Source organism: Mirounga leonina, unplaced genomic scaffold (genome assembly GCF_011800145.1).
Source record: "Mirounga leonina isolate KUSES-001 unplaced genomic scaffold, KU_Mleo_1.0 Mir_201, whole genome shotgun sequence".
NCBI classification, from domain to species: Eukaryota; Metazoa; Chordata; class Mammalia; order Carnivora; family Phocidae; genus Mirounga; species Mirounga leonina.
The window spans coordinates 18,689,615-18,713,210 of NW_023270504.1; the positions used below are offsets into that span (position 1 = coordinate 18,689,615).

Below are 23,596 nucleotides of genomic sequence, written 5' to 3' on the forward strand. Positions count from 1 at the left end.
GAGGAAATAAAGCACAAAACAAACAAATGAACAAGACAACTCTTCTGCTCTGTAGGAGTTTATATGCTGGAGGAAAAGGTGAAAGAAACAAAAAATACATACATGCCTACATAAATGATCTATCAGATGGTACTAAGTACTGTTGAGAAAATTAAGCAGGGAGGAAAGCCTGAGTGGCGTAGTCAGTTAAGTATCCAGCTCTTGGTTTCAGCTCAGGTCATGATCTCAAGGTCCTGGGATCGGACCCCATGTCAGGCTCCGTGCTTAGCAGGGAGTCAGTTTGAGATTCTCTCCCTCTGCCCTTCCTCTGTGCACTCGCTGTCTCTTTAAAATAAATAAATCTTGCGGGACGCCTGGGTGGCTCAGTCGTTAAGTGTCTGCCTTCGGCTCAGGTCATGATCCCAGGGTCCTGGGATCGAGTCCCACATCGGGCTCCCTGCTCAGCGGGGAGTCTGCTTCTCCATCTCCCTCTGCTGCTCCCCCTCCTTGTGCTCTCTCTCTCTCTCTCTCTGACAAATAAATAAATAAAAATCTTTAAAAAATAAATAAATAAATAAATAAATAAATCTTGAAAGAAAGAAGGAAAGAAGAAAGAAAGAAGGAGGAAAGGAAGAAAGAAAGAAGAAGAAAGAAAGAAAGAAAGAGAAGAAAGAAAGAAAGAAAGAAAGAAAGAAAGAAAGAAAGAAAGAAAGAAAGAAAAAAGCAGGGAAAAGGGCTGACATGTCCTGGAGAAGTGTTGTTTTGGAGAAGGCAGCCAGGCAGAACCTCTTTGATGAGATCTGAGTAAACTGCGGTTGCCTGCCTGTAGGAGAAAGAAAGCAAAAGAAAGATCAATGAAAATTAGTGAAAGAACACAAAAGGTAACATCATAAATACCCAAAAAAGGGAGGATATTTGAAAATGGGGAACCGCCCATTTGAGCCAAATACTACAGAGGACAAAAAGAATCCAGATTTAAATAAAAAATTCAATGGCATGGCAATTAGGAGTAGGCTTAGGAACTTTAAGAAATTTCTAGAGGGTGGGAGATGGAAAGAATCAGATCAGAGGAGATTCCTGCCTGCCCTGAGATATTTGTGAATCCTTAAAAATCACTAAATTTAATTTTAGCAAATAATTCCTCCTGCAAAATGCATACCCACACAGAGAGTTACAAAGTCATGCTGAGATGCTAGGACTTTTGGCCATCAGCTGACCTCACCCAACTCAGCACCACAGGGAAGCCCCTAAGGGCTACATGTCATGGGTATTTGGAACCTCGCTTTGACCATTTAAATTATGATTACTGAGTCCACAAAAGGCAGAGGTCTTCTGTATATTAAAGGAGACCGTTGTGGATCCTCATAATTAAGATGTAACATGGGTTGGGTAAAGGCTTTGGCTACAAGCCCACACATCTACATAAGCTAGTGGTTTGTCTGGTGGTTGTTAGAACAGTTATTTGCAATACAGTCAGAACTTGTTGCTAGTGTTTATTATTTTAAAAATGATACCCTAAGAATCATGTCTACGTTTCTGTTTTCTTACTCCAGTTTCAACCTTAGTCCAGTGGCCACTCTTAACCGTGTCCTGTACACTTGTCCTGTTCTATACTAAAGAACAGAATGGTTTTCACTTGGCTCCAAAGTCAAGGAGAGGATTTGCAGGCAGAACAAAGGGTAGCCCTGAGGCCAAGGGGAAATCTTCAGCATGAGCTCAAGGATGTCTCAAGCATGCACTCCATCAGTCCAGGGTCTAGGCCTGTCACACAGCTCTACTTGATCATTGGTCACCTACTTCTTCCCCAAGACTAGGATCACCTGAGCTGAGCCCAGGTGTGAGGGCCCAAGGCCCAGAGGGCCAGTGCAGGATTTACTGCATTGTCAGGGCTGTGTCTCACAGCCTTTTCCAACTGAGGTTCCACATCTGAACCACGAAATGCAGAAAATTATTTAAGTGACTATTTTCTTAATTCCCCCAAATGGTACATAATTAAAATCCATTCCAGACACATAAGAGAGGTTAACTCGTTTGTTACATACAAAGAATGTCTCTGGCCATTGGAGCTCAGTTTTCTCAAGGAATTCTGTTAAGAAAGGCGGGAAAGTGTCCAGCATATAACTTCATTCACTGGCACTTCTAAACTCCTTCAAAGTGAGTCCTAAGACAGCACTCCTCCAACCCCGACTCCCAGTGACTAACAACAGTCATATATTGTCACACAACTTCTAGCTGAAATCAGAATCTGACATGGATAACTGACCCTTAAAAATTCAGTTTGAATTTCACAAAGTGATAGGTACTAGGTTCTATTTCATAAATGAACATACATTCGATAGAAAATAAAAATGCTGTGGCCTAAGTAAAATGCCTAAGGCACAGGGGAAGCCCCACCCCCCAGCTTCCCTGAGGGAAACAGACAGATCAACAATCTAGGGCTAAATCTCACAAGCGGTGAGGAGTAGTATTTTCAGTATCATTGAGTTCTAAGTATCTTCAAAGTTCTCTTCTTATTTCTTCTGTCATCCACGAGTTATTTAAATGTGTGTTTTTAAATTTTTTTAATGTTTGGGTGAGGATGTCATCACCTTTTTGTCACTGATTCTCATTTAATTCCATTGTATCTATATACCAGTCATTCTCTGTAAGATGTTGTTGGCAGAGGTCATCAAGAGGACGGGAGGGGGCGGAGCAAGATGGCAGAGGAGTAGGAGACCTAAATTTCATCTGGTCCCAGGAATTCAGCTGGATAGGGATCAAACCATTCTGAACACCTACGAACGCAACAGGAGATCGAAGCAAAGAAGAGCAGCAACTCTCTGAACAGAAAAGCGACCACTTTCTGGAAGGCAGGATGTGCAGAGAAGTGAATCTGAGGCGACATTTGGGAAGATAGAAGGTGGGGCAGGGGTCCTCCATCAGCCACTTCTGGCAAGTGATAGAGCAGCGGGGCACAAAATCGGAACATTTAGAAGTCGGCTCTGCTGAGGGATGTCGCTCCAATGGCTAAGCCGGGGGGTGGAACCCTCATGGGACAGTGTGGTCTCAGGACCCTCAGAGTCACAGAAAGTCCGGGGGTCCCTGAGTGCGGCAGAGCTCCCAGGTATCAGAGCGGGGAAGCCAGCTACAGAAACGGAGCCGAGGCCTGGGCTCTCAGCTCGGCGTTGCCATAAATCATGATCTGTGGCACAGTCGGGCCACTGCTCCTCCAGCAGGGACCCAACAAGGGGCAGATCTGGGGAGACTCCCCTTCCTACCCTGGGAGGAGTGGTGCAGGAGTGCACCGCAGGGATCTGCGGGGTTTGGAGACTCCATGCCGGGTCAGGTGCCAGAGATAGAAATGCTCGGTCACAGGCTGGGTGAGCACAGAACGCGGCCAGAGACCGGGGAGACGGGAGTGATCCACTGCTTTTCTCTGGGGACGCACTGAGGAGCGGGGCCCCAAGTTCTCAGCTCCTCTGGGGCAGAGATTGGGAGGCCGCCATTTGCACTCTTGGCCTCCAAAGCTGTAGAGAAAGCTTGCAGGGAACAAAAGCTCCCGAGAGCAAACCCGAGCTGATTCCTTAGACTGGACAGGCAAGGGCGGGGCAATTCTGCCTCCAGCAAAGACATTTGGGAGCCACGGCAACAGGCCCCTCCCCCAGAAGATGAGCAAGAACAGCCAGCCAAGACAAGTTTACCGATCAATGAGAACGGCAGAACTCCAATGCTGGGGGAATACTGCACATAGAATTCATGGCTTTTTTCCCATGATTCTTTGGTCTTTCAAAGTTAATTTTTAAAATTTTTTTTAAATTTTTCTTTTTCCCTTTTTCAACCAACATCTTATCAATCCCTTTTTTAAAAAATCTTTTTTATTTTTCATTTTTAGAGTCATATTCTATCCCTTCATAGTACTTAACCTTATTTTTGGTATATGCATATAAGTTCTTCTCTCTTTAAAATTTTGGGATACAGTTTCTTCTAACAGACCAAAATATACCCTAAATCTCTAGTGTATGGCTTTGTTCTAGTCTCCTGCTTAATCACATTCTCTCCCCCCTTTTTTTAATCCTCTTCTTTTTTCAACCAACTTCTTATCTTATCAATTCCTTTTATAAAATCTTTTATAATTTTCATCTTTACAGTCATATTCCATCCCTTCATCGTATTAACCCTTATTTTTGTACATATGTAAGTTTTTCTTTCTTTAAAATTTTGGGAGGCACTTTCTTCTAACAGACCAAAATACGCCCAAAATCTAGTGTGTGGCACTGATCTATGCACCAGCCTGATCATATTTGATCATATTCTGGGTTTTTTTTTTTGTTTTATTTTGTTTTGGTTGGTTTTATCTTTTTTTTTTTTCTTTTTTCTTTCTTTCCATTTCTTTCCCCCTGGTTTCAGGTCTTTTCTGATTTGTTTAGTGTATATTTTCTGGGGACGTTGTTACCCTGTTAGCATTTTGTTCTCTCATTCATCTATTCTCCTCTGGACAAAATGACAAGATGGAAAAAAATCACCTCAACAAAAAGAACAAGAGGCAGTACCGACTGCAAGGGACCTAATCAATAATTAGTAAGATGTCAGAACTAGAGTTCAGAATGACGATTTTAAAGATACTAGCTGGGCTTGAAAAAAGCATGGAAGATATTAGAGAAACCCTTTCTGGAGAAATAAAAGAACTAAAATCGAAACAAGTCGAAATCAAAAAAGCTATTAATGAGGTGCAATCAAAAATGGAGGCTCTAACTGCTAGGATAAATGAGGCAGAGGAGAGAATTAGTGATATAGAAGACCAAATGATGGAAAATAAAGAAGCTGAGAAAAAGTGAGATAAACAACTACTGGATCATGAGGGCAGAATTCGAGAGATAAGTGATACCATAAGATGAAACAATATTAGAATAATTGGGATCCCAGAAAAGAAGAAAGAGAGAGAGGGGCAGAAGGTATATTGGAGCAAATTATAGCAGAGAACTTCCCTAATTTGGGGAAGGAAACAGGCATCAAAATCCAGGAGGCACAGAGAACCCCCCTCAAAATCAATAAAAATAGGTCAACACCCTGAAATCTAATAGTAAAACTTACGAGTCTCAGAGACAAAGAGAAAATCCTGAAAGCAGCTCAGGAGAAGAGGCCTGTGACCTACAATGGTAGAAATATTAGATTGGCAACAGACCTATCCACAGAGACCTGGCAGCCAGAAAGGACTGGCATGATATCTTCAGAGCACTAAATGAGAAAAATATGCAGCCAAGAAAACTATATCCAGTGAGGCTGTCATTGAAAATAGAAGGAGAGATCAAAAGCTTCCAGGACAAACAAAAACAAGGAGTTTGCAAACACGAAACCAGCCCTACAAGAAATATTGAAAGGGGTCCTCTGAGCAAAGAGAGAGCCTAAAAGTAACACAGACCAGAAAGGAACACAGACAATATACAGTAACAGTCACCTTACAGGCAATACAATGGCACTAAATTCCTATCTTTCAATAGTTACCCTGAATGTAAATGGGCTAAATGCCCCAATCAAAAGACACAGGGTATCAGATTGGATAAAAAAACAAGACCCATCGATATGCTGTCTGCAAGAGACTCATTTTAGACCCAAAGACACCCTCAGATTGAAAGTGAGGGGGTGGAAAACTATTTACCATGCTAATGGACACCAAAAGAAAGCTGGGTGGCAATCCTTCTATCAGACAAATTAGATTTTAAACAAAAGACTATAATAAAAGATGAGGAAGGACACTATATCCTACTTAAAGGGTCTATCCAACAAGAAAATCTAACAGTTGTAAATATCTATGCCCCTACCATGGGAGCAGCCAATTATATAAGGCAATTAATAACAAAAGCAAAGAAACACATTGACAACAATACAATAATAGTGGGGGACTTTCACACCCTCCTCATTGAAATGGACAGATTACCTAAGCAAAAGATCAACAAGGAAGTAAAGACTGTAAATGACACACTGGACCAAATGGACTTCACAGATATATTCAGAACATTCCATTCCAAAGCAACAGAATACACATTCTTCTCTAGTGCCCATGGAACATTCTCCAGAATAGATCACATCTTAGGTCACAAATCAGGCCTCAACTGGTACCAAAAGATTGGGATCATTCCCTGCATATTTTCAGACCACAATGCTTTGAAACTAGAACTCAATCACAAGAGGAAAGTCGGAAAGAACTCAAATACATGGAGGCTAAAGAGCATCCTACTAAAGAATGAATGGGTCAACCAGGAAATTAAAGAAGAATTTAAAAAAATTCATGGAAACCAATGAAAATAAAAACACAACTGTTCAAAATCTTTGGGATGCAGGAAAGGTAGTCCTAAGAGGAAAGTATATAGCAATACAAGCCTTTCTCAAGAAACAAGAAAGGTCTCAAGTACACAACCTAACCCTACACCTAAAGGAGCTGGAGAGAGAACAGCAAATAAATAAAGCCTAAACCCAGCAGGAGAAGAGAAATAATAAAGATCAGAGCAGAAATCAATGAAATAGAAACCAAAAGAACAGTAGAACAGGTCAACGAAACTAGGAGCTGGTTCTTTGAAAGAATTAGTAAGATTGATAAACCCCTGGCCAAACTTATCAAAAAGAAAAGAGAAATGACCCACATAAATAAAATCATGAATGAAAGAGGAGAGATCACAACCAACACCAAAGAAATACAAACAATTATAAGAACATATTATGAGCAACTATATGCCAGCAAATTAGATAATCTGGAAGAAATGGATGCATTCCTAGAGATGTATCAACTACCAAAACTGAACCAGGAAGAAATAGAAAACCTTAACAGACCCATAACCAGCAAGGAAATTGAAGCAGTAATCAACAATCTCCCAACAAACAATAGCCCAGGGCCAGATGGCTTCCCAGGGGAATTCTACCAAACATTTAAAGAAGAATTAATACCTATTCTTCTGAAACTGTTCCAAAAAATAGAAATGGAAGTGAAACTTCCAAACTCATTTTATGAGGCCACCAATACCTTGATCCCCAAACCAAAGACCCCATCAAAAAGGAGAATTACAGACCAATATCTTTGATGAACATGTATGCCAAAATTCTCACCAAAATACTAGCCAATAGGATCCAACAGTACATTAAAAGGATTATTCACCACAACCAAGTGGGATTTATCCCTGGGCTGCAAGGTTGGTTCAACATCCGCAAATCAATCAATGTAGTACAATACATTAATAAAAGAAAGAACAAGAACCATATGATCCTCTCAATAGATGCAAAAAAAGCTTTTGACAAAGTACAGCATCCTTTCTTGATCAAAACTCTTCAGAGTATAGGGATAGAGGGTACATACCTCAATATCCTAAAAGCCATCTATGAAAAAACCACAGCGAATATCATTCTCAATGGGGAAAAACTGAGAGCTTTCCCCCTAAGGTCAGGAACATGGCAGGGATGTCCACTATCACCACTGCTATTCAACATAGTATTAGAAGTCCTAGCCACAGCAATGAGACAACAAAAAGAAATCAAAGGCATCCAAATCGGCAAAGAAGAAGTCAAACTCTCACTCTTTGCAGATGATATGCTACTTTATGTGGAAAACCCAAAAGACTCCACCCCAAAACTGCTAGAACTCATACAGGAATTCAGTAAAGTGGCAGAATATAAAATCAATGCACAGAAATCAGTGGCATTCCTATACACCAACAACAAGACAGAAGAAAGAGAAATTAAGGAGTCGATCCCATTTACAATTGCACCCAAAACCATAAGATACCTAGGAATAAATCTAACCAAAGAGGCAAAGAATCTGTACTCAGAAAACTATAAAATACTCATGAAAGAAATTGAGGAAGACATAAAGAAATGGAAAAACGTTCCATGCTCATGGATGGGAAGAACAAATATTGTGAAGATGTCAATGCTACCTAGAGCAATCTACACATTTAATGCAATCCCTATCAAAATACCATCCACTTTTTTCAAAGAAATGGAACAAATGATCCTAAAATTTGTATGGAACCAGAAAAGACCCCAAATAGCCAGAGGAATATTGAAAAAGAAAAGAAAGCTGGTGGGATCACAATTCCAGACTTCAAGCTCTATTACAAAGCTGTCATCATCAAGACAGCATGGTACTGGCACAAAAACAGACACATAGATCAATGGAACAGAATAGAGAGCCCAGAAATGGACCCTCAACTCTATGGTCAACTAATCTTTGACAAAGCAGGAAAGAATGTCCAATGGAAAAAAGACAGTCTCTTCAACAAATGGTGTTGGGAAAATTGGACAGCCACATGCAGAAGAATGAAATTGGACCATTTCCTTACACCACACACAAAAACAGACTCAAAATGGTTGAAAGACCTAAATGTGAGACAGGAGTCCATCAAAATCCTAAAGGAGAATACAGGCAGCAACCTCTTCGACCTCAGCCACAGGAACTTCTTCCTAGAAACATTGCCAAAGGCAAGGGAAGCAAGGGCAAAAATGAACTATTGGGACTTCATCAGGATAAAAAGCTTTTGCACAGCAAAGGAAACAGTCAACAAAACCAAAAGACAACTGACAGAATGGAAGAAGATATTTGCAAATGACATATCAGATAAAGGGCTAGTATCCAAAATCTATAAAGAACTTACCAAACTCAACACCCAAAGAACAAATGATCCAATCAAGAAATGGGCAGAAGACATGAACAGACATTTTTCCAAAGACATCCCAATGGCCAACAGACACATGAAAAAGTGCTCAACATCGCTCGGCATCAGGGAAATCCAAATCAAAATCTCAATGAGATACCACCTCACACCAGTCAGAATGGCTAAAATTAACAAGTCAGGAAACGACAGATGTTGGCAGGGATGCGGAGAAAGGGGAACCCTCCTACACTCTTAGTGGGAATGCAAGCTGGTGCGGCGACTCTGGAAAACAGTATGGAGGTTCCCCAAAAAGTTGAAAATAGAGCTACCATACGACCCAGCAATTGCACTACTGGGTATTTACCCCAAAGATACAAATGTAGTGATCCGAAGGGGTACATGCACCCCGATGTTTATAGCAGCAATGTCCACAATAGCCAAACTATGGAAAGAGCCAAGATGTCCATCGATAGCTGAATGGATAAAAAAGATGTGGTATATATATACAATGGAATATTATGCAGCCATCAAAAGGAATGAAATCTTGCCATTTGCAACGACGTGGATGGAACTGGAGGGTATTATGCTGAGTGAAATAAGTCAATCAGAGAAAGACATGTATCATATGATCTCACTGATATGAGGAATTCTTAATCTCAGGAAACAGACTGAGGGTTGCTGGAGTGGTGGGGGGGTGGGAGGGATGGGTGGCTGGGTGATAGACATTGGGGAGGGTATGTGCTAGGTGAGCGCTGTGAATTGTGTAAGACTGTTGAATCACAGACCTGTACCTCTGAAACAAATAATACATTATATGTTTAAAAAAAAAAAAAAGAAGATAGCAGGAAAGCAAAAATGAAGTGGGGGGAAACGGAGGAGGAGACAAACCATGAGAGACTATGGACTCTGAGAAACAAACTGAGGGTTCTAGAGGGGAGGGGGGTGGGGGGATGGGTTAGCCTGGTGATGGGTATTAAAGAGGGCACACACTGAATGGAGCACTGGGTGTTATACGCAAACAATGAATCATGGAACACTACATCAAAAACTAATGATGTAATGTATGGTGATTAACATAACATAATAAAATAAAATAAAATCAAAAACAGAGGGTGGGTGGCAGGGATCCCTTCTTTGTGGGAAGGTGTTCCCATAGGTTAGAGGCCTGGGGACCGCGTGTGAGTATGGGGATACCCCAAAAACTGCTTTATCACACTTGTTTGAGAACCTGCACCTAGCATACTGGGGCAAAGAGCACCCCTGGGAAGGTAAGCAGAGTGACGGGGAGGCGGGGTGATCAACAGTGCAGCCAATGGAACACCCCCGCCATCCCACCCCAAACACAAAGGAAAGCCCAAGCCCAGCAACAGCAACCCCAGCCAGTGGGGAGCCCCCAATTCAGGGAATGTTCATGAACAGAGAATCTACTCCCACCAAACTTATTGCTATAGCTGCCTAGTTCCTGTGAAAAGGCCCAGAAAAGTCTCCAGGTGTAGTTAGCGCAGCTAGGAGAGGCAGGGAAAATGAGCAACATAGACCACATCCACTGCCCTCAGGCCTCACTCTTTAGAGATCGGATTAGTCTAGCCTGCAGGGAGGCTCAGCCCAATGAGGAGGACCTCCTTGGGCCCCTGGGCCCCTGGACATCTTTAAAGGAGGTACAAGAAATTTTCAGAGCTTCCTCTTTCTCTTCCAGTCCCAGATGCTTCGGGAGCCGGGAGCTTCAGTACAGACATTGCCCAATCCAAGAACCACACCACCCACAACCAGTGCCGAAAATGGCACAGAAGTGACATCAAGAAACCCCATCACAAAGATATGAATCTCTTAAGAGGGTGGACCCAACTTCCTGAGGAACCTACACTTAGCAAAGAAACATAAGAAGGGCCTAAAGTAGATGGAGATGAACAACGCCAAGGCTCTGAGGGTATGTGCCAAGGCTGTCAAGGCCCTGATAAAGCCACGATCCCAAATGGGAGCAGCCGTGAGCTCGGCCAACTTGCTTACATCACTTACCCCATGCTCTGGAAATGGGCTTGCCGGCCAAATTCCAAGGCCAAGGCTCAAACCAAGGCTCAGGCTGCTCTTGAGGCTCTGGCTCCTAAAGGGGCCCAGGCCCCAAAGAAGACTCCAGTGTAGAGGCTTCTATCTGCTGCTGTGAGGAGAGAAGGACTGGTGTGACCCCTGGGCTTGTGTCAGGGGGCTATCTGCAGGGGCTTGTGTCCTCCTGTGCTATTTGTATAAATGAACCTGAAGCAGGATCTGTTGAAAAAGAAAAAGAAAAGGAAAAGGAAATTCTTAGGAAGTTGGAAATGAGACAGACCATCCACGCCCCTGTCTTTGAAGGCCCTCATCAGGCCACATTCACTGCAGGAGTGAAAACTAAGATTCTCCACCCCAGCATCTGGTGTGGGATGCTGATATCCCTGCTGAGCCCAGTCGTGAGAGAGACATTGATAGTGCTGGCTGATCCATTGCTGATCTGGGGGAGACTGACAAATCCCAGGAACGAGTGTGGGGCTATGGAAAAGACCCAAGACAGAGAGGAAGCTGGAAAAGCCAAAAGGCTGTAAAGGGTCCAATGAAAGTAACCTGGAAACAAGTGTGGTTTGACCTCACTGTGGCGGGGATCCCATCTGAACAGATGGACCAACAACCCAATGCCATGTTGGCTGTCCTGCGGAAAGCCTGAAAGCCAAAACAACAGTTCACACCGGCCCCATTTGCCTCTACCATCCCTGATGCCCCACCTGCTCCAGCAGAGGCCTCAGGGATACAATCTTATTTAGGGTGGGTGCCTCCCATGCCCCAGGGATAGGATGCAAGCCAAGATTACCTCCAGGTGAGGGTCATTAGAGCTGACCAGAAGCCTCATGCAGAGCTCGCTATTCACTGGTTCTCTGGAAATAAGAAAAGGGTGATGGCTCTGGTGGATGCTGGCACATGGTAACCCTCAGAAGTTTCCTGGCCCCCCCTCAGCGCCATCGATGATTATGGAGGACAAACAGTTATGGTCAGAAAGGTCCTTTTGACCCTGCAAATGTGGTGTTCCCCACCCCTGCCCAAAAACATGAGACTTTTATCTCTCCAATACCAGAGAACATACTGGGCATTGATACCCTCCAAAGCCAAATTCTGCAAACCTGTATTGATGAATTGCACCTCTAGGTTAGAGTAATCAAGCCAGTGCGCAGAGGAAATGCCAACCAGTAAGCCTGCCACCCCCATGAGGGGTGGTAACTGTCAAACAATATAAATTCCCTGGGGGCATAAGGAGATAGGAGAAACTATCCAAGAACTCCCGCAACTGGGTATTGTACTCCCTGCCCAGAGTGCTTTCCATAGCCCAGTATGGCCTGTAAATAAGCTTCATGGCAGATGACAGTGGACAGCTGAGAACTGAACAAGGTAGTGCCGCCCATCCATGTGGCCGTGCCCAACATGGCCGCCACCTTGAATACATTGGTCTGGGTCCTAGGAGTGTACAAAGCTGTGCTGGACTTAGCAAAGGCCTTTTTCAGAGAACCGTTGGCACCCTAGTCACAAGATCAATTTGCCTTCACCTGGGAGGGGCAACAATGGGCCTCTCAAGGGCTTCCCCAACCTGCACAGCCCCACCTAATGTCATGGGATGGCAGCCCAAGCTCTGTCCCTGTTGTCCTTCCCCACATCAGTACAATGGGCCCATTACATTGATGATATGCTGCTAACATGTGAAGGTTTGCCTCTGTTGCAGGGCACCTTGCAGGCTTTGCTGGGACATTTGTGAGGGAGAGGATGGGCAGTGAACCCACAGAGAATTCAAGGCCCAGGTACCACCATAAGGTGTTGGGAGTCATAGGGTCAGGTAAGACACAAGTTGTCTCAGAAGCTGTGATGGATACGTTGCAAGCTTATTCAACCCCTAGGAATGTGAAGGAGGTCCAGGCCTTTGTAGGGATTTGGGGGTGTGGAGGACTTTTATTCCCCACCTGGCACAGTGCCTCCATCCCTTATCCTGCCGAGTAAAGAAAAGGCACATGAAAGACAGGGAATCAAAGCAGCAAGCGCCTTTGAGGAGGCAAACGTTCTAGTGAAGCAGATGAAAGCTCTGGGCATCTCCCAAGCAGAGCTAGCATTTGAATTACATGTGTCTGTGACTCCAGAAGGGATGGGTCAGGCACTGTGACAGAGACAACAGAAGGAGAGAGTGCTCCTAGAGTTTTGGTCCTAGCACTGGAAGGGCAAAGAAACCCAATTTACCCCAGAGAGCCCTAGCAACTGAGCCTGCAGTAGATACAGCTGATTGGGTGCACAGAAAGAAAGGCCACCATTGCACCTGGGTGGGATGGCATATTGCCAAGGATGCTGGGTTGCCCTTGAAATACAGTGAGCTGATTAATGCGGTGACAGCATGTCTCATGTGTTCTGAACAATGGCCAAGGCAACTGCCAAAGGAGTCTAGGACCATCCACTGGAGTTCCCGACTGGTGAGAGTTTGGCAAATTGATTGTATTGGTACTTGCTGCTCTGATCAAGCGTGCCCAGATTATTATTATCCTATGCAAGAGGAAACATTTTGGGTGCTGGCTGTGCCAATGGGAGGAACCTTTCAAATTCCTCTACTAAAAATAGTCCTTTCCAGTTTTTCATCCAGACTGAAAAGAAATCCCTTTCTCTGTAGCATCATTACCCCCATGCTCCTTTGAATGATCCCTCTTTCCACTCTCCTCCACAGTGTTACTCATGGTCTTCACTTGTTGGTGTCTAATGTCATCCATGCTACATTAATAATAGTTGTTCCGGAGAGTGTGGAAGACATTCAGTCTTTTATCTCTTAAGCGAATTTTTTCTAATTTATGATTCTTTATTGCATAAATAGCACATCTTTATTTCAGAAAATCTTGAAATCACAGATAAGGCAAAAAAAAAATAAAAACACATGTTTCCATATATGTTTTTTTATATAGGAAAACCACTCATAATATTTTATATATACTTCCATACCTTTTTTCTATACATCAACATCTAATTATTTTATGTAAATGGATAATATGAATAATACTCTGAATTTACATGAATATAATTTACCTAGCTCTCACAGATTCAGAGATACTTCACTCTCATAGCCAATATTGCACTGATCATTTGGCAGGCATATTCTCCCATGCAAATTTCTTTCCCCTGAAGTCTTACCATGAGTTCAGTTCACGGCACTGGCTGAGCATGTGCTGTTTGTACCTATTTCAAAATGCAGTCTCGTTAGGTGTTTCTCAGCCTAAGACCTGCCCCTGTCTCCAGATCTCATCTTTCAAATAACCTCAACAATGAGAATGTGTGAATCTATGAAATCAAATAGATTAAGTTTTTGAAGAATCAGAACAGGAAATTGAGCCCATATTGCTCAGCCCCTTGTGTGAACCAGAGGGAGCAGCCCACTCTAGCTAACTCCTTTTGTTCTGATTTCAGGATCCCAAGAGACAAGTGCTTAGCATGCCCGTCTGAAGAAATGTACCAATCATGACAGGGTGAGTATTTGAGTCTGTATAAATTTCATATTTCTGATTATTAGTGAATGCCTTGTAGCCTATAAATTTATCTCTAATTTTTAAATTGAACCAGTCCTCAAGGGATTGGTCATCCTCAAGGGGTTAGCTGGCGGTCAACTTCCAGCACCATTAAAGCTGAGAACCATGGTGACATCACCCAGGTAGTTTTATCAGTGGTGGTAGCTTCTCTGGGCTCCGAGAACCAGGTTCCTTCAAATACATTGTGTCACTCTGCCTACAGCAATTCCTGGTATGTTCCACTCCCAATGCAAAAAAGTTCTGACTCATCCTCCTATTATCATGTAATACCTTGTTCTTTACATCTCATTCAAATAGGCCAATGAATTTCAAATAACTTTTTAGGAGTACAATTTTTTAAAATCAAACAAAGCACGAGATTCCAGTCTTTGAGTTGAACTGCATGGACCGAGGGACTTTCAAATCTTCTCCCTTCCTGCCCCTCCTCTCTTTCTTCTGCTAACATCTATCGACTCACTTTAAGAACCAGATCCAGGATGTACTTGAGCCCAAGCTGTATGCTTCCTTCTTTGAACTCCCAAAATACCCTAGGTTGATCAATCACTGCACTTAGCACACTATATTATAATTACATGCTTATGCTTTGACTGTCCTAAAACTGAGAGGTCATTGACAACAGATTTTGTCTTACTCTTCTTTGTAATCCCTAATTCCTGGCAAAGTTTCTGATACATGTTTCCTGATGAATGAATGATGAACGAATGAATGTCTAAAGCACTAGCCAACATATAGTTCCAAGACAGCTGTATTACTTTACATTTATTTCTGTGTTGAATATGTATGCTTTCATATTTGGTTGGGCAGATCTGCCCATCTGACAACATAATTACAATTGCAAAAATAATAATAGGTAAAATTTATTGGGCATGTACTGTGACAAGTAGCTTTACACCCATTAGGTCATTTCATCCCCTGAACAATGCTGCAAAGTAAATGTTGTCATTTAAAATTTTCAAATAAAGAAACTGATTCCAGACCCACACATATGCCATATTACTCATATTGCCCAGTTCATCACAGGCTGGCAGATCTCATGTGTCACCTATGGCCCCTGCCCCTTGGATTAAATCTAGCCACAAAGCCCACGTACACTGTGGTGGTCTACAGCTGTCTCCATATTTTCTTCGAGCTCTTCCACTTTGCAGTGACTATACACTTCAGCATCCATGAGGAGTGTCTCTAGTTAGCCTTACAAAATCAAATGACTTAAGAAATTAGGCTATGAAGAAGAGGTGAGACATATGGCCATTGCTAGAAGGGAAAATAAGATGAAGGATTTTGTTGGGTTTGTTTCTAATGATGGTTTCAGCAGGTTTACATGTTTTGCAAAAATGAAAGAATAAAGAGAGAGGCCAAAGAGAGAGAAGAGAGAAAGAGTTGATAGCTTTAGTTGAATTAAGAATGAAAATGGGAAGGACGACAGGAGGATCAGACACATTGGAGAGATCGACCTTAGATAATGAGAGGAAGTGCTCCTCTACCGGAACAGGCTAGAACGGAGATGGGTGGAAATCCAGATACTTATGTAAAGTTGCTGAAGGGAAGATGAGTTCCCACTTTATGACTTTTACTTTCTCTCTGCAGTAGGAGAGGGGGTCATCTGCTCAGAACAAGGAAAATTATAGGAGAAATTTGAAGAGAATGAATAGAGTTTGAAGTAGTCTTTGTGGAAGGGAGAAAGCAAAGTGATCAAAGAAACAATAGCATGCCTAGGCCAAGTTGAGGGGCCATTCCAGATTGAGATTTATGAATGCCTAATGGCACCAAACTTTTCTGCTGATTGGTTTTCTCCATCAGAGCTCAGCTGGTGGAGTGGAGGCATGGATAAAACAGACAGCTGGACTCGTGCAGGCATTTAGTCAACTGGGTTGAACTGGTAACTGTAATGCTGTTAAGAATGCCTAAGTAGGGAGCATCTGGATGACTCAATTGGCTAGGTGTCTGCCTTCAGCTCAGGTCATAATCCCAGGGTCCAGGGATAGAGCCCCACGTCTGGCTCCCTGCTCACCGAGGAGTCTGCATCTCCCTCTCCCTCACCCTGCCTCTTGTTCATGCTCTCTCTCGCTATCTCTGTCACTATCACTGTCTCTCAAAAAAAAAAAAAATGCCTAAGTAGGTCCACTGTGATGCAAGGTGGACCCGTTGAAACTTCAGTCACCCAATGATGCCAGTTCAGTCCTTTTCAAAGCAAACCATTACATAGCAAAGAGGTTAATTTAGAAAAGTGTGAAATAAAATAGAACCATAGCAAACCCTCACCAGATTTAACACCATAGACCTAAAGACTTAGCTACTTTGACACATATAGTTTAACTCTAATGGAGACACACATGCACTTTCATTTATGTATTTATGTGAAATTTAAAACTATTTTCCTCACCACATCTCCAATGCCCGACACAGAACCTGACACATGTTAAATGTACAGTAAGTGTTGAGTGAATGATAGTTTCAATATGACTTGCTACTGAGATGGTAAAAAGTATTCCTGGAAACCATGGTCTTGAATAAGATGACCCAACATCATAAGGATATTAGTTCTCCCCAAACTAACATAAGATTAACACAATTTCAATAAAATAGCAACAAAAGTTTTATGGAGTTAAGCAAGTTTTTACTAAAGTTCATATAAAAAAATAAAAATTGCAAGGATAGGAAAATACAAAAAGAAACAAAGACAAAGGGGACTAGCTCAACCAAATATTAAAATATATTGTAAAGCCTCTCTAAATAAAACAGTGTGGTGATTGGAACATAAATAGATAGACTGATGGAATAGAATAAACCCAAGTAAACATGGAAATTAGTATATGACAAAGATGGCATCTCAAATAATTTGGGATGAAGATGGACTTTGGTTATAAATGATGCTGAGACAACTGACTGGCCATTTGGAAAAAATAAAATTATATCCATGACTAATGCTGAACATAAGAGTAAACTTCAAATGCATTAGGAAAATAAAAGTAAAAAAGGAAGCTATACAAGGATTAGAATAGAAAAAAGTGAACTCTTCTTTAACATTAACATAGGGAAAAGCCTTGAAATTATAAAAATTATTAAATTATCAAAATCCAGAGGCAATACATTAAATACTTATAAATGTGACTATGCAAAGATACAAAATTTTGTATGGCAAAAAAAAAATACTATTTGATTAGCACTTATTCTGTTGATAAGACTTTGTGGAAGCAGGCATTCTCTTATTTGGTGGTGGAAATACAAACTGGTACACCCTTTTGGAGGAGGATTCAGCAAACAAGTAAGCATAACAAAAATACACATGTAAATACTTTTTGACCCAGCAATCCCACTGCTAGGAATTTACCTTGAAGATACACCTATAACAATATGAAAATATATATGCACATTGCAGGGTTGTTTGTAATTGCAAAATATTGGAAAAAACCTAGATGCCCATACATTGGAAACTGTTCAATAAACTGTGGTAATCCAGAAAATGCTGTAAGAAATAATGGTCTCTATGAACTGCTGTGGATGTATCTTTAAGTGAAAAGAGCAACGTGTAAAAGAGTATTTAGTATGATACCTTTCAGCTAAAAAGGGAAAATAAAATATACATATATCATTTGTGAAAAAGAAACAGGATGGTAGAGCATCAAGTGGACCAGTAGTAGGGGAATCCCAGAAGAAGAGAGAGAGAGAAAGGAGCAGAAAGCTATTTTAAAAACTAATGGTCGGGCGCCTGGGTGGCTCAGTTGGATAAGCATCTGCCTTCAGCTCAGGTCGTGATCCCAGAGTCCTGGGATTGAGCCCCGAGTCAGGCTCCCTGCTCAGGAGGGAGCCTGCTTTTCCCTCTGCCCCCTCCCCTGACTTGTGCATGTGCTCTCTCTCTGTCAAATAAATAAAATCTTAAAAAAAAGCTATGGTCAAAAACTTTCAAATTTAGGGAAGGAAATGGACATCCAACTCCAAGAAGCCCAAAAGTCTTCAAAAAAAGGATGAATCTAAAAAAGTCCACACTGACACACATTATAATCCAACTGTCAAAAGCTAAAGACAAAGAGAAAATTTCTAAAGCAGACTTACAAGAAATGCTAAAGGGAGTTCTTCAACTTGAAACAAAAGGATTCTAAACAGCAACACAAAAGCATATGAACTGTAAAACTTGCTGGTAAAGGTAAATATAGAGAGAAATGCAGAATACTGTAATACTGTAATGGTGGTGTATAAATCACTTTTAGTTCAAGTGTAGAAGTTAAAATACAAAAGTATAAAAAACTATAACTATAAAAACTATAAAAAAAACTATAAAAATACATGAAGTGGATACACAATAAAAAGATGTAAAATTTGACATCAATAACATAAAGTGTTTGGGGAAGAGACATAAAAGTAAAGAGTCTTGTGATTGAAGTTAAGTTTTTATCAACTTAAAACAGAGTGTTAAAAGTATAAGAAGTTTTATGTAAGCCCCATGGTAATTACAAAGAAAATGCCTACAGAAATACACAAAACACACAAAAGAGAGGCACCTGGGTGGCTCAGTCGATTGAGCATCGGACTCTTGATTTCAGCTTGGGTCATGATCTCAGGGTCATGGGATCGAGCTCCTCGTCAGGCTCCATGTTGGATGTGTAGCCTGCTTAGGGTTCTCTCTCTCCCTCTGCCTCTACCCCTCCCCCTCCTCACTCACTCTCCCTCTCTGAAAAGAAAGAAAGAAAGAAAGAAAGAAAGAAAGAAAGAAAGAAAGGAAGGAAGGAAGAAAGGAAGAAAGAAGGAAAGAAGGAAGACACAAAAGAAAGTGAGGAAATGAGAAAGCAATCAAAGCATGCTACTGAAAATAATAATAATAATAAAAAAAATCAATGAAGCCCAAAGGAAGACAGCAAGAGAGAAAGGACAGGACAAAAGAGCTACAAGACAGATATTCAACAATTAATAAAATGGCAATAGGAAGAACTTCTCTCTTTACTTTAAAGTAAATACATTAAAATCCCCAATCAAAACCCATAGAGTGGTTGAAAGGACAAAAAAAATGTTTTTTTATTCAAGACCCGACTTTATGCTGCCTATAAGAAATTCACTTTAGCTTTAAGGACACACAGAGGCTGAAAGGAAGGGATGGAAAAGATACTGAACAAAATATGAGCAAACTAAATCAACAGCGTATTAAATGGATCATATCCTTGACCAAGTAGGAATTTTCCCTAGGATGCAAGTTCAGTTGAATATAAGCAAATCAATCAATGTGATACATCACATTAACAGGGTAAATGAAAAAAATACCTGATCATCCCAATAGATGCAGAAAAGGCACTTGACAAAATTCAACATACTCTCATGATTAAAAACTTGCAACAAAGCAGAATAGAAGGAAATTACATAACAAAGGCTCTATATGAAAAGCTCACAGCTAACATCATATTCAACAACGAAAAACTGAAACTCTTCCTCTAAGGTCAGGAACAAGACAAGGATGCCCACTCTTGCCACTTTTTTTTTTTTTTAAGATTTTATTTATTTAAGAGAGAGAGAGAGCATGAGCAGGGGGAGGCGCAGAGGGAAAGGGTGAGGAAGAGAATCTCAAGCAGACTCTGTGCTGAGCGTGAAGCCCAACACCGGACTTAATCTCACAACCCAGAGATCATGACCTGAGCAGAAACCAAGAGTCGGTTGCTGAGCTGACTGAGCCACCCAGGCGCCCCTAAGCTGCATTTTAGATGTATAAATTGTATTTTCCATGGTGATATTGTAGAGGAGGAAAACCTTTTCCTTGACCATCTGAGGGTCCCTGCCCGAGTCTGAAAATTAAACTGAGAAAGACAGATTAATAGGAGAAAAGCACACAAATTTTGTTGAATATGTACATGGAAGCCTTCACAAGAGAATGAAGACCCGAAGAAGTGACCAGAACAGGAAGCTTTTATACCTATTGGACAAAGAAACAATGAATTTGTGAACAGTTGACAAGACAAAGGGGTTTAGAACTAGGACGAGGGGGTCCTTATCTTTCTTACCTAAGAGTTAGTTTAACAAGGTTTGTTTGCAAATTCTTCTGGTGCTCTCTCTGGGCCGATAAAAGTCTGTCGCCAGTAAAAGGATTTATTTCCTGCCTTCATGCAGAAAAGGAGGCCCTTTTTCTGTGTTTACGACTTCTTAATTGCCTTCAGCTCAAAATAATTTTTATTTCAAAGAGGCCTGTTTTGGGGTAACATTCTGGTTTCCTTCAGTATATTTCAGTTTGTATATTGGAATACAATAAAGTAAAAAAAAAAATTAAAACTAAAAAGATATTTTTCTACTGCGATTAGCTCTCATCTAAAGGTTAGTTTGAATTCTAGAAGGAATACAATTGGCAACATTTGTATACACAGAATTTTACAGGAATTGGGAATAGAAAACCCCCTTTTATAAAAAGAAAAAAAAAGGTAACACTTACAAGTGCTTCAGCTGTACCAATTTATTTCATAATTGCATGACATTAGGAATGATGATAGGTTCTTTGGATGGCTAGGGGGAACTTGAATCTTCTGGGAAGTTTTTAAAATCCCAGTCCAGATAAGATCAGATTGATAGGGGGGCGTGAAGCAAACATGAGCATTTTGAAAATGCTTCCTAGATGATTTTGCACCCAACTGTTGCTTTTGGCACTGAAGAGGCTTTGAAAAAAAGTGTAACAGTGGGTCCAAAAATAACATGAATTGAACTGTTTAATCAATATGTTCATTTAAAGTGAGAAAGCTTGATCTAAAATATATTTTATGTTTCAAAGTATACAATAGCCAATTTAAAACTCCGGATTCTAGTTACAGTCTATTTAGAGGATTTGTTCAGTGAGGACACCTTCAAATATTTTAACTTTTTTATATAAAATGAGATTTCCTATGGATATTTTAAAATAAAAATATAACTTTTAGCTGAGAAAACTTCTGGTCATAAAAATTTTCAAAAATACCAACATGGGGGAAAAATATCACCCCAAATCCTACAATACAGAAACATCCATTATAATACACTCACATAATTCTTTCCTTTGCTTAGCTGGCTTCCCCTTCCCCACCGCCATTTAAAAATTGTATCCATTTGGACATATAACAACTTACATACAAATATGCATGCAGTGAAACAAATTCAGTTTCTGATACGACTGGCAATTGAGGCCCATCCTTCTCCCAGCCACACTTCCAATTCATTAAACTTGCAAAAACAGGTCCCTTGTATTAAACTGTTTCATTTTTGGACTCTGCTCATAGCATGATGGTGGGGTTTTACCATATGATGCATTTTATCTTCACAGTGTCAATGCAATTTGGCCCTCCCTGCAGTTTGTACTTAGTGGAGGCCATGCTGACAAGGAAATCATTCTCTTCCCCCCACCCCCTTCTCCATGGCTCCTGCTGTCATCTGGGCATCAAAACAATGATCTAATGGCTCCAAGTCTCACAAACTCCTTGAAATTCGCTTTTTCTGCCTCTGTCTAAAGCCCCTTCTCTTCCAAGAGCTCAAATCAAGTTAACAAGGCAGGCAAGTTATGGTGGAGATGCCATGCTTTTCTCCCTCTCCCTTCTTCCTTCTCCCCCACACTCTGCTTTCCCCCAAGTGCCCACACACAAACCTACTTCTCCAGCTTTCTTCCTCAATACAAACCAACTTACATAGATGGCTACCTACAGGCTCATTCATGCATCAGACACATCCAAACATGAATTCTGGTTTAGCTCAGCCAAAGATCCCACACTACCTAAGCATAGTTAGGAAGATCATTCTCTAGAAGATAAACAGTAAGAGGATGGGCTCCGGGACTGTTAATAGATTGCCGCTGAGTCACTTGTTTTTCACAGCCGATTTTTAAAATCATGACTCATCATTCAAGAGGAATTATCAGGATGTAGAAAATCATTGCTCAATGTATTTGGCAATGAAGATGGCCATTATGGTTTTTATGCAACTTTGCTTCTGTTATGTAATTCTTGTTCACATAGTGTTCCAACCAAGTTGCTGGGTAGCAAGCGCTGAGCAGAAAAGCACCTACAGGGGCTTTAAATGGTTATCAACCACAGCAAGGAATCAATCTACCCTGTGCTATGAAGCATGCAGGTTGAGAAATGCACTTGTGTCATGGTGCAAAGAAGAGGAAGCAGAAAGAAAATGTGAAATGTTGGGGTTTGGGAGCAAACAGTCAAGAAAGAATTCTTGAGACATCTTCAGTGCAAAAAGGGTGGTTTTGTTAAAACACGGGACAAGACTCATGGGCAGAAAGAACTACCCTGGGGTTGTGAGGAGTGACTGATTATAGACTTTCAAGTTGGGAGGGAGTTAGGGATAGTGTTAGTCTCTCAGGAATTTGGAAGCAAGGTTTCTAGGACCTTGAGGGGCTAGCAGCTGTTAGGATAAGGTTGCTAACTACTGTCTAGTAAACAATGAGTCATGAGACCCTTTAGATGAGTATCAGTGGGCCATATGCTTGGAGGATGAATGCTAACATATATCTTGGTGAGGGGAAGGTAGAGATAAAGGAAGTTTCCAAAGGGATTTTTTTTTCTGGACAGCTTATAATTTTTATTTTAGGCAATATGTTTAATAGAGATACTGAGGATGACAGCGAAAGATGGGGCAGGGAGAATAAGCGAGAGGTGGTGTCTGAAGGATTCACCTTTGCAGAGTTGGAAGCGGTCCTTCCCAGTAGAAAGCTTGGAGCTGGAAGGCCTAGGTCTGATTCTGGCTTTATCCCTCCTCCAGGCACTTGGGAAACAAAAATGAACAAAATCAACATTGCTGCTATAGACATTGGGATGCACATATTCCTTCGGATCACTACATTTGTATCTTTGGGGTAAATACCCAGTAGTGCAATGGCTGGGTCGTACGGTAGCTCTGTTTTCAACTTTTTGAGGAACCTTCCATAATGTTTTCCAGAATGGCTGCACCAGCTTGCATTCCCACCAACAGTGTAGGAGGGTTCCCCTTTCTCCGCACCCTCCATTTGTCATTTCCTGACTTGTTAACTTTAGCCATTCTGACTGGTGTAAGGTGGTATCTCATTGAGGTTTTGATTTGGACTTCCCTGATGCCAAGCGATGTTGAGCACTTTTTCATGTGTCTGTTGGCCATTTGGATGTCTTCTTTGGAAAAATGTCTGTTCATGCCTTCTGCCCATTTCTTGATTGGATTATTTTTCCTTTGGGTGTTGAGTTTGATAAGTTCTTTATAGATTTTGGATACTAGCCCTCCAAAGGGATTTTTATATGTTAGAGAAGATGTACAGGATCCTGGAGGTCGGACCAATGTCAAACTAAGTTTGCCTTTGCCCTTAGCGAAGTATTAACAATCGAGGCAGTTGAGTTCCTGGAGGAAGGTTACCCTACCTGTCTTAAGTACTTGTCAATGGGCTGCAAAGGAAATGTAATATTTTTTCTATATTTCTTTTGCCTTTGTTCTCCACTTGAGAAAATCTAGTCCTGCCAGTGG

At 41.3% G+C, this 23,596-nt stretch overlaps 1 long non-coding RNA gene across 1 annotated transcript; it reads right to left on the minus strand.

Moving 5' to 3' along the window:
* Window positions 1–641: 641 nt before the first annotated feature.
* Window positions 642–22,077, minus strand: LOC118025634. The gene is made up of 4 exons (XR_004683372.1): window positions 21,800–22,077; window positions 11,434–11,497; window positions 10,614–10,859; window positions 642–802 (listed from the first exon to the last, which is right to left on the minus strand). It is a non-coding gene; the product is annotated as an uncharacterized LOC118025634 (long non-coding RNA).
* Window positions 22,078–23,596: the final 1,519 nt, after the last annotated feature.